We start from the raw sequence: 12,556 nt of genomic DNA, 5'->3' as shown, positions 1-12,556 counted from the left end.
ATGATGGGAGGTATAGGTAGAATGGGTAGCCAGAGTCGTTCTCGCAGAGTGGAAATGGCTATCGCGAGCGGGCATAATTTTAAGGTGATTACAAGAAGGTTTCAGGAGATGTCAGAGGTAGGTTCTTTACACAGAGAGTGGTGGGTGCTTGGAATGCACTGCCAGCAGCGTTGGTAGAGTCAGCTGCATTAGGGATATATAAGTGACTGTTGGATAGGCACATGAAGGATATGTCAGTTAGTCTGACCTTTAAGTAGGATAAAGGTTCGGCAGGACGTCAAGGGTCGAAGGGTCTATATTGTGGTGTACTGTTCTGTGTTTTATGTTTCACGCAGCCTGTCGTCTCTTATCAATTGTTGAATGTGTGCGGGAGTGATGTGTGTGAAATTAGGAAGTTGGGGAGGGGCGTTAGCCCAAAACATCCAGTTATGTTGTTCATTGTTACATTCACCTGAATGCCATTAGAGTATGTGCGGTGTTCTGCATCACGCACGCTCCGCCAATTTCACTTATTAACGCGATTCTTGACTTGTCATTTGCTGCTGCTTTCTTCAGATACAATCAGTTGGGTGACCCATGTATTAATCAGATGTTTGCTATGTTTCGTGAATTCGGCAAAAATAAGATGCCAACTATGATTATTCGACAGAACTATAATCTCTCAAAAGCATTATGTTGATTCTATATTTATGGAACAAAAATATAAACTCCTGTCAAGATTTTCTAACACAGAAATAAAGAATGTACATTTGATTTTCTATCGAACAAACAACATGGATGTAACTCTTTTGGCGATCAGAATTACACACACAATGTCAGGATTCAAAACAATGCGCTATCACTCCAACAATTTGAAAGTGGTTGGCTTCTGAATGATTGCATGTTCAGGGTGAGCAAACGATTGAACAAACAAATAGAATTAGCGTTCTTATATATGTATATATAAACAATCAGTTTAATTTCTCAACGACATGTACAAGTTTCAGTTATTTGCCAGCGAATTAGAAACAGCTATACTTCAACGTGGACTGCGAATATTCAACTAAAAAAATGATTTGTGCTATCAAATTTTAGTGACCAATAATTTGAAATCTTTTAATTTTTAGAAAGAATCTTGTTTAATAAGAAATGTGAACAGTGAACAAAAACGATGCACATGTTATGAACATATTATCGTGTGAGTGAAAAGTCAGACCTTTTCAAAGAGATTTGAGCCAAAGCAATGACAGATTTGTTTCAGTAATTGGAATACAACATTTAAAATATTCATATTCTGAGCAATAATTAGACTATATAATGAAGCTGGCCTTGCAATAGTTGCATTTTAAATGCTTATGCTGCACTAAATAATCAGATATTCGTGAGCATTTAGAATGGGAAATAATCGGATCCTGAATTTTATTCACATTAGACACATGATAGAGTTCAAAACCTGAAAGAACAGGAGGAGGCCATGGGCCACTGTGTGTACATCAGCTCCAGGAGTATCTCCCAAGTCCATCCCATTTGCCAGCCCTATCTCTGCAGCCTGTTAAATTCATAATTGCAAATACATATCCCGTTCTATTTTTTAATGTTCATCCACAACTCTCCCAGGCAGTTCCATTCCAAATCCTAACAACTCACTCAATAAAGAAGTTTTTCCTTATCTCATTTCTGGGTCTTTTGCTGACCAGCTTGAAATTAGAACTCCTTGATGCTGCAATTCCAACTAACGGAAACAGAGTATTCCTGTTTTGCTCTACAACATTTTTCATAAGTTTGAGCACCGCAATTAGTTCACATATTTGTTTGTTATGCTCAAGTAAGAATAAGCCTTGCAAGAACTGTTACAAGCACTACATCGGAAAAACAGTCAGAAAACTAGCCACCTGGATACATGAACAACAACTGGCCAGAAAAAAAGACATGACCCACTATCACTAGTATCCTTACATACAGATGAGGAAGTACACGATTTAGACTGTGTCTGAATATCCATCTAGGACAAGCCAAACAGAGACACGCACGATAATTACTAGAAAAATAGCATTCCAACCTGAACTCGATCAACAAACACATCGATTTTGATCCCATCGAACACTCTCTGACAAAAAGAACTGGACATAAAATCACCAATACTGGAAATGACATCACTGACTCAAGGAAACCTAAACACATAAATGGCAAGTGGGACATAACACCAGCACTTCACCAGAGTCGCACTGATAATGTTCCCTAGTACAGTGATGAACCATCTAAAAATGAACTCTCCAGCTCAGCGAGCAAACTGACATCCAGAAGAAGCACAATTTCTCTCATCCTCCCTTTAACTAAATACTCCATTCCACTTATCATTCCGGTTATTTTAAGGTTATTTGTATTCTTCTGCAAAGTAATATAGTTTCTTTCTGCGTGTGTTTGAATGTGTGTGTGTATGTGAGAGAGAGAGAGAGAGAGAGAATAATCCTCTGTAATCTCTGGATTACTCCCCGTGCCATGTGGAAAAGAGGGAAGGATGAGGAAGACAGTGGAGCTTAACATGTTGTTAAAAATCTAGTTCAGGGATGAGAGTTCCAGATTGTTGTATCATTGGGATCTCTTCCAGGACAGGTAGGGACCTGTACAAAAAAGACAGATTGTATCTTAACTAGACGAGCACCAACATCCTTCTGGGGAGGTTTACTAGTGCAAGTCAGATGGATTTGAATAAACCAGTAGAGTGAGAACCAAAGCAGAAGATCAGGAACTGAGCAGAAGGTAGAGGTGAATAGGACATCAGGCACGGCCAGTCTCATGACGATGCCGAGAGATGGAATCAAAATGGTGAGTTGGGAGTTGGTATAAATTATAGAGATGAGGCGCAGGTTTTTCAGAGTTTAACAAGTAAGGATGGAGAGTGTGGGGGATGTGAGGGAGTGAGGTGTGTGAGATCAGGGAGACACTGCACAAGAAAATGTTAAAGGGGAAAGAGGTTGGGGTGGGGAATTCCGTGATAAACAACGAGCAGCAAAACACGGGAAACTTGCTGCTTGACAAAGTGAATACCTGGGAAAGAATTTATTATGCTTCAGATAAATAACACCCTTATTGTTAGAGGTCTGTATTATAATGGAGGAAAAGCTGTCTTCATATTATGGCTGTAGCTTTAATAATTGTTGCAAACAACTAGAATAGTGTCAGTGTTGTTGTTGGACAATGCGTCCACTGAGCATATGAATTACACTGGATGGTCCCAGAGATGGCTGGGCTGCCTTTGATGGAGTGACTGCTGAAGTTGCATGAGATGATGCTGGTTTGCAATATAGCCACTTACTGAGTACAGTCAAAGGAACAAAGCAGCAACTGCCATTGTTTATTGTTTCAGGAGACACCAGAATGTTCATGGCTGCCACTGCAAAGAATCATGCAATGAAAAACAGGCTTATCACGTCTGTGCCAACAAGTGCATATCCAAATACATTTTAAACGTTTGTGAGGTTACTTGCCTCAACCACTCATCGAGACAAAGCATTCCAGATTCATACCATCCACTCAGTTCGAAACACATTCCACAAATCCTCTCTCAATCCCCTGACATTCACTTTAAAAATGTGTCTCTTTGTTTTTGATCCTTTGACGAAGGAACACAGCTGTTGTCTGTTCATCCCCTCCATACCCCATTTGCTCTTGTACACCTGTACCATATTCCCTCCTCAACTTTCCCTGCTGCAAAGAAAAAAGGAGTAAATTTAGCCCTCCTCTTTCATTCTCACTATTGAGTACTCACTTGTCTTGTTACTTCTGACTTGCATCTTCCCAAATTATCGGTGCTAAATTTCATCAGACCGTTGATCTGGCTATCTGAATAATCTGTTTCTATCCTTCTGGAGCCTAACACTTTCCTCCTGACTGTGATCCACCCCGCCCATCTTTGTGTCATCCATAACATTGGTCATCATTCCACTGCCCCCCACCTCCACATTCTCACAATCGTCATTTCTGAACATCACAAACAAACCAAGATTTCCTTCCTGTTCTCCAGATATTATTCAGAGGATGAGTTGACATTTACAGTCTCTTGCTTTTCCTATTTTGGTGAATTTATGAGTGATGTAGTTAACACATTTTATAAGTGAGCCACAAATAGCATTTTCGACACAGAGTTGAATTCATCTTTTCCACTCTGCCCCTCTGCATGTTTTATTTATAAACATTGTAAATAATTTAGGATAAACAAGGGTTTGGAACATTAGCATTTTGTGTGGCACTGTTCTTTGTAACATTCCCTGCAATAGCCAGAGCTGAAGAAATTTTTCATCTGCAGGATGGACATGCACTCATTTATTGTTTGTTTTAATCAGCGAGTGTGATGAGGATAAATATTCCAATAAATTCTATATTATGGACAAACTGCAGAAGATCAAATCATATTCTCATATCCACCTTGAATTGGAAGCAAATACATAATGTAAAAAAAATCAAAAATGTTGAAACACCACGTAGGGGAGAAAGAAACATGTCGTCTGCACTTTATGGCGATATAGAAATATATAGCACATGTACGACTTGAACAAGAATCAAGTGATAGAAGAGACAGTACAAGAAATCCTTTCTACATTTTTAATGGAATCCAGATCCCGATTTTCTTGTACAGTGATGTTTTTTTCATCCAATCTCACTTCCTCAAAAACAAGCTTTTCCCTGTCACTAAAACTTCATCTGCCATTCTTCCTGTTCCGTCCTACTCTTTTCTTACACTCTTACTCCCCTTGCATTACCCCTTGTACTGCTACATACTCTTCCACTGAAGCTCCATTACTCAAACCCTATTGTTTGCTACTAACAGTCTCCATTAAGATCTATCCAGTCTCTTCTGCATATAAACCAACATATTCCGTGTTACTATCAGTTCTGCGAAAGGGGAACTGGACCTGAAACGTTAACTCTGATTTCTTTGCACAGATGCTGCTAGACCTGCTGAGCATTTGCAACAATTTCTGTTTTGTTTCCACATTTTCATCGCAAGTTCTCACAATGCAATACGTCATTGATATTTAGAGCCCTGTCAAATATAGTAACTTTGTAATTTCTTATTTAATGACCATAACAAATTACTCGAGATTCAACTGAGGTAGCAGCTTTAACGCTATCATTCAGATCAGACACTTTGTCACAGTTCAGAAAGAAGAAAGAAATCAAAAGAGCTGGACCGAAACTCAATAGATCTGGCAACATCTGCGCAGAGATGCGAAAACTTAACCTTTGATTCTAATAGGACCTTTCAGAACAGTGTCACATCATATGACGTATGTTAATTATGTTGCTTTCTGCAGACACTTCCTCACCTTTTTCGTTTCTCCCGCATTTTCTGTTTGTATTTCATGTTTCCATTATAACTATATTTCATATTGCTTGACAGGTCTACATGTTGACCTTGGTAATATTTGGACAATGTGGTCCTTTCTTGTTTCTGTGACACCTGAATTACAGCCGAAATCTGTTTCTGCTTTAAGATAGAAAGTAAAAAAATTCTAGAAATCTTCTAAATCTCAGGAAATCTATTTTGATTGAAAATAAAATTTAGAGGCAGTTGAACTTCATGAAATAATAGGGATAGATTATTAATGATGGAACACTTTGTGTCCTTCATTGAACAAGCTTGTCTCCCCAATCTCCAAAAGCTTTCAATGCATAACATAGAATTATTACAGCAAAAGTGGTGAAAACTCAACCCATTGTCTCTTCCAGTTTGGAATGAGCGATATTTCTACTATTATTTTCCTGTATTGACCCCATATCCCTGTACATTTTGTTAATAGCATCTGCTTTTATTTATAAGCATCCTGCCAGATATGAACAATATGATCAATCTCAAACAAAAACAGACGTTGGTGGGAAAGCTCACAGGTCTGGCTGTATCTGTGAAGAGACATCAAAAGTAATGCTTCAGGTGCGGTGACCCTATTCAATGGTGTGTATACAAAATATAGTTCACTTTATCACATTTAAAATTATCCTGTTCAGTTCACATTGTCATTCAGCATTGCATATCCCAAACGTTGTCTTGTTCCTTGTTGTGAACTATATTTAATTCTATCTGACGTTAAGAGTGATGATGACTGGGGAATATCCTTGTATTCTCCATTCAGTCTCCACAGCCACTATCCCCATTCCGCCCTATCTAATAGCTAAAACTGACTCATTAATTCACAAGTCATAATGAATAAGTTCACTTTTGGTTTTGGACTGAGGGGACAAAAGTGTAAACATTACTGTTTTACAGCAAATAAAACTGCGTTAAAATGTTTGTCAATTTGCATAAATTAATTACTGATACATATTCTATATGGAAGGTCCAACGTTTCTTTATTAGAGCAGTGAGAGGACCATTCAGAGAAGTCCACACTTCCTGTCTATGTTCAAGGCAATTGTGCCCAGTGGCGTTTGTTCCCGTGGAGGAGAGATCAGCACAGTAACAACATCCTGATTGTGTTTCTTTTTTTGTGGAGGGGCGGAGATTCGGGATAAGATGGTGACAGCATTGCAAACGTACAACAGGGCAGAGTCATCGAGCCTGCGATAAGAAAACATCCATCATTCTCCCTCACAATTGACTTCACTAGATGAATTGGTGATGGGAGATGTGACCAATAGCCAGGGATGTCAGCATCCAGTCCAGTCCAGTTATATTGTGAACTTAATGTGCTGTATTGAAAGCTAGAACTGTTTACTCAGTGACTCCGACTGATGTCAGTCTCTATGCATTGTAACTGTGTCACTGGAGGGTTTCCCTCTCCTATTGGTGAGGGGCTTCACTCAGTGCGCTATCCCAGTGCAGGAGCAGATGCATCAGCTCCAACAGGAACAGAGATCAGCAGCTGCACAGACGTGGAAAAGACAGATATGAATCTGAGAACAATGGACTGGATAATTTCTCGAATGGAGAGGTAACTTTCCTTGCGTCTTTTCAACATTTTCCTCTGTTGGAAATTTCTACCATATCGGATATTTGTGGTGCTGATTATTATTTTGGGCGGGGTGGAGGGTGTGTGTTACTAACCAATGGTGGAGGTGTGACTCTCCGAAAGCGAGTGTGCTTCCAATCAAACCTGTTGGACTATAACCTGCTGTTGTGTGATTTTTAAATTTGTACACCCCGATCCAACACCAGCATCTCCAAATCATAACCTATTCTCGCTATTGTTGGTGTTCTCTACTTCTGTCCATTCATTAATCCCATAAACAATTTTGAATTCATTGCAATTTCTGTTATCTATAGTTGCCAATGAAAGAATCTTTTATCTTCAATTTCAATTGCAGTCTCCATTCATCTGAATTACAGACCACTCCCTTACAAACATCTAAGAACAAAACTGTGCACAACCTCGATGCCGCTTTTTGCCCTGAACTGATTTATATCTCTTGTTCTCTATGTCACCAACCCTGTCCACTGCCAGCTCACAATATCCCCAGTCTCCATCTCTGCGTCAGTGCTGTGGCTGAACAAACCATTGTCTGCACGTTGGTAAAATTCAGACCTTATATTTCAAGCTCTCTTCTGGCCACTTTTCCAGTTACATGTATTTCAATCACAAAATTGTTCTTGTCGCGGACATTACTTCATGATTAGGACAATGTATCAGAGTAGGAATGTCGCTGGACATAATTCAGGAGCAAAGCTTATTAAACGAAAGACATGGTTTCAAGCGATTTGTTTCAAGTCCTATGACAGCTGATGGTAGAACTTAAATAAAAATGATAAGAATTGGAATAAAAGTGAATTTCGCGAAAAACAACCATAAAACCCACATTTTGTCTGAAAACCTTCCTGTTTCACTGATGATTTTCGGTAAAGAAGTCCAATACTACTAACCGGTCTGGGTTATGTGTGACTTCAGACCCATATCATTGAGCTTGACTTTATATTGGCTTGTGGAATGGCGTTAGAGTCAGGGCAATTAGTGATGATTAGCAAATGCTGCCTTTGGCAGAGATGCCGACTTCCCATGGGATAACAAATTTGAAGGTTAAACCAAATAAAGATAGATGCTGGAGATCTGAAATTGCATAAAAAATGCAAAGAAAAGATCAGAAAGTGCTGGGGAGTTTTTCTGAACTGAAAGCAGCTGTAAAATAGTGGGAATAATGCTGGTAACAGGGAAGTCTGCTTTGAAGGGCAGGAGGAGTGAGTTGAATCGATAGAGAAAGAGAGAGATAGAAGACATAGCGCAAACAAAGGGACTGATGATCAGCTGGGATGGAAATAAAATGTGAGATCCACCTCATTTCTTTTAACTTTTCCCACCTTCCTGAATATCATGCCCATGTCGGTACATGTATCCCCCGCTTTTCAAAAATTCACTTTTTGCCACTTCCCTTTCCGAAAATCCTCCATTAGGTCCTGTTTTCACTAACCAAAATAAATCCGAAGAGGATTTTCACTTTTAACAAGGAAGGTAAATTTTTCGAGCATAAATTAATGCATCTTCGCTTTACGCTGTATCAGTTTATGAAAGGCTTTGTAGGAACGCTCTACTTTCAGATACCTAGGGAAATCGCTATCTATCTAAGATCATGTTTAAAGAGATTTGATCCCACCTGTCTGTGTTCCCTGAGTATTGTCATGTTCTTATATTTATTAATGGGATATAGGAATCGCTGGCTGGGCCAGCATTAGTTCACTTTTTTGATTGCCCTTGAGAAGACCTTGAGCCTCACAGGGCACTTAGACAGGGGGAGTGAGGCACACAAGGTGACAGCTGCACAGGAGGTGTGCAAAGCAAGATCGTCTTTCACAAGATTAATATTATTTGAAAAGTTAGAGACTTCAATTCGTCAGTCTAATTACAGTAGGGAAGAAGGTGTTCCTGAGCATGTAGGCCCATGTGTTCATGCCTCTGTATCTCCTCCCTTTTGGAAGAAGTTGCAGGAGATAATTACAGGTTTTGGAGAGATATTTGATGTTGCCAGCCTTTCGTTGACAACGAGAAGTATAAATGGATGGAAGGTTGTCTTCCATGATAGTCTGGTCTGTGCACACAACCGTCTGTAATTTCTTATGGTCCCGGGAAGCGCTGTTACCCTCACACTATTATGCACATGAACAGAATGCTTTCAGTTGTCAGAATGCAGAGCACCGAGAGAAGACAGTTCCAAAATATTTAGATGCAACCATTGGTTGTTAAATGGATATCGATGTTCTGCTTGCTGTTTTGACAACAATTGAAATTTAACCAATAAATTTAAATTATGTCCAAGATACCAAAACACAATTGAGTTTATTGTATTGCCAACATCCATCCAAAGAGCCATCACATGCTTCAAAAGAATAGAGAAGCCATCACCATCACAACGAGGGAAAAAGAGACAGACACGTATAAGGAGAGAGAGAACTCAGCGAGGGAAACAGAAGGACATAGAGTCAAACTGAGAAAGGAAACAAAACAAGAATCAAACAGTCATATGGACAGGAAGAAGGGGAGATAGTAAGTTCAGAGAAAGGAACGGAAGACAGAGAAAAAGAAAACACAGGGAAACAGACAGTGTGAGAGAAACAGTGAGAGATAAAGCACACAGGGAGCTGGGGATGGGGTCACAATGAGCTAGGGATTTGGAATGGGAGAAGCTGGGGGTGAGGACCGGAGAGACCTTGGAGCGAGCACTGGAGGGAGCTGGGGGAAGGGAGGTGAGAATTTACATTGGCATGTACCAAGTTGTACAGACAAATCATATTAAGCAAAGATGTTCAGAACAATGGCTGTAAAACATGTTTGAGAGGCATGCAGGTTACGCTGCACAGGGCGTGCGCGAGGCGAGATTAACACGAACAAAATCAGCGTTATCTGAGATTAGAGAGTACATTCATCAGTCTCATAACATCCGGGAATAAGCTGTTGCTGAACCAGCTGCTCTGTGTTTTCAAGCTTCTGTAGCTGTTTGCCTAATCGAAGAGGTGTGGGAGACCATTACTGGGGTGTGATGGTTCTTTGATAATGTTAGAACAAAACATTCCAGCACAGAAACAGGCCATTCGGTGGTCCAAGCTTGTGCCGATCTCCAGCCCTCCGGGACCTCAGCCGTGTTCAAGGATGCTACAAAGATATCTATTAATGCCCCAGATATTTCCAGTCTCCCTTCCCTCAGTAATCCGGGGTAGATGTTGAGAGCCTTTCTGCGGCAACGAGCCATGTAAATGGAATCAATGGTTGGGATGTTAGAGTCCGTGTTGGTCAGAGCTGTGCACCCAACCTTCTGTAGTTTCTCACGGTCCTGAGTCGAGCAGTTGCCGTACCTGGCTGTTATGCACCGGGACAGTAAGCCCTCAATGTTGCTTCTGTAGAAGTAGCGCATGCTGAATTTCCTGAACCAACTGAGGAAGGAGAGGCATTGTTGATCCTTCCCGACTGTCGGACCGTTGTGAGAAGTTCAGGACAGGTTGTCAGTTATCATCACTCCGAGGGACTTGATGCTCTGCACTCCCTCAAACGGTTGATGTAGATGGAGTGTGTTCCCTTCCTTTCTTCCTAAAGTCAATGATCACTCCTTTACGTTTACAGGATTAGAGAGAGGTCATTATCAATATACCATGCTACCAAGCCCTATATCTCCTTTCTAGATTCTGACGCGTTGTTGTTTGATATCCGGACTGCTATAGTGATGTCATCAGCGAACTTGTAGCTGCCGTTGTTTGGAATTTGGAAATTCAGCCGTCGGTGTACAGGGAGGACATTAGTGGGCTGAGGACACAACCTTGGGAGTACAGGGAAAACTGTAGGGGACTGCAGAAACAACCGTGTGTGTGCATGGAGGACAGTGGGGGCTGAGGACACAACTGTGGGTGTTCAGGGAGTTCAGTAGTTGGCCTGGGCACAGCCTTGAGTGTATAGGGAGTACACTAAGGGGCTGAGAACACAGCCGTGGTTGTACAGGGAGGACATTAGGGGGCTGAGGAAACAACCGTGGCTGTACAGGGAGTACAGTAGGGGGTTGAGGACACAGCTGTGGGTGTGCATGGAGGACATTAATGGATTGAGGGCACAGCCGTGGATGTACAGGGAGTACAATAATGGGCTGAGGGCACATCTGTGGGTGTACAGGGAGGGAGTACGTTAAGTGGCTGAGGGCACTGCCATGGGTGTATAGGGAGTACAGTCGGGAACTGAGGGTACTGCCGTGGGTTTACTGGGAGTATTGTCGGGTGTTGCGAACATATCCTTCAGCAGCTTTAGTGTTGAATGTTATTGTGGAGGAAGTGATTTTACCGATCTTCACGATTGTGGTCTGTGGGTCAGAAACCTGAGGATCCAGTTGCAGGGAGTCGAACCGAGACCAAGGTCGCCGATTTTTGTGATTGGTCTGTCAGGGAAAATGATTTTGAAGGTGGAGCTTTTGTCAATGATCAGGAGCCTGGTGTAGGTGTCCTTGATGTCCAAATATTCCAGGGATGCGTGCAGGGCTCGGATATAGTATCCGTTGTGAACCCGTTACATCAGTCGGGCAGCAGGTTAGGCTGGGAGACTGGAGTGGGTGTAGGCAAGAACCAGCCTCTCAAAGCACTTTATGATTATTGAGGTCGGAGCCACTGGGTGGCAGTCTATAAGGGCACGGTCCATGTGTTTTCTCACTTACCAGGATAATGTTGACCTTCTTGAATCAGGTTGGAACTTCAGCTTCAGAAGGAAGAGTTTTACTAGTTTTGCAGATGATACAATGATGATTGGATAGGCAGGTGACATTGTGGAAGTGGGGAGGCTGCAGAAAGACTTGGACAGGTTAGGGCACTGGGAAAACACATGGCTGATGGAACACAACATGGGAACATGTGAGATTATGCACTTCAGCAGGCGGAATACAGGCAGACACTATGTTCTAAAAGGCTTCATGAAATCTGAAGCACAAACAAAGTTTGGAGTCCTCGTCCTCTCTTACGGTTAACGTGCAGGTTCAGTTGGCAGTTCAGAAAACAAATATAATGTTAACATTCATTTCAAGAGAGTGAGAATACAAGAGCAGAGACATTCTCCTGAGAATGCAATGGGCTATGATCAGACGGCTTTTGGATTATTATGAGCTGTTCTGGGGAAGGATCTACGGGTGTTGGACATGATCTATCCTGGGAATGATGGCTTGTCATATGAGCGGCAGTTGAGGGCTCTGTGTCTGTACTCAATGGCACTTAGAAGAATGGGAGGTCGCATCTGAATGAAATTGATCGATTACCGCAAAAATTGATACAGTTGGAGTACAGAGGATTTTTCCACTAATCTTAGAGACTATGACAAAATGGCACAGTTTCAGAGTGAAGAGATAGGCATAATGGCCCAACAAATTGATATATCTCATGCCCTTATGGTCATACAGTATAGTATTCAGTGCAGAATTGTAAGTCTCTGACGTGGTCTTGTAACCCTTGTATCTGTACGTTGATTTGACTTCTGGTCAGTGGTAACCCCTGTAAAATGGACGGTGGTAGGATACAGTGTTAACCAGTAGCGCAGTAATATGTTGAATATAACCGGCTATCTGTGAGTCTCATCTACTGGGAGTACATTGTCTCTACGATTATTGTTATTTTCAGTCTGGCACTTTTGAAGGA

Source organism: Chiloscyllium punctatum, chromosome 28 (assembly GCF_047496795.1).
Source record: "Chiloscyllium punctatum isolate Juve2018m chromosome 28, sChiPun1.3, whole genome shotgun sequence".
NCBI lineage: Eukaryota > Metazoa > Chordata > Chondrichthyes > Orectolobiformes > Hemiscylliidae > Chiloscyllium > Chiloscyllium punctatum.
The sequence above is the reverse complement of the archived record's forward strand: the minus strand, read 5'-3'. Positions refer to the sequence as shown.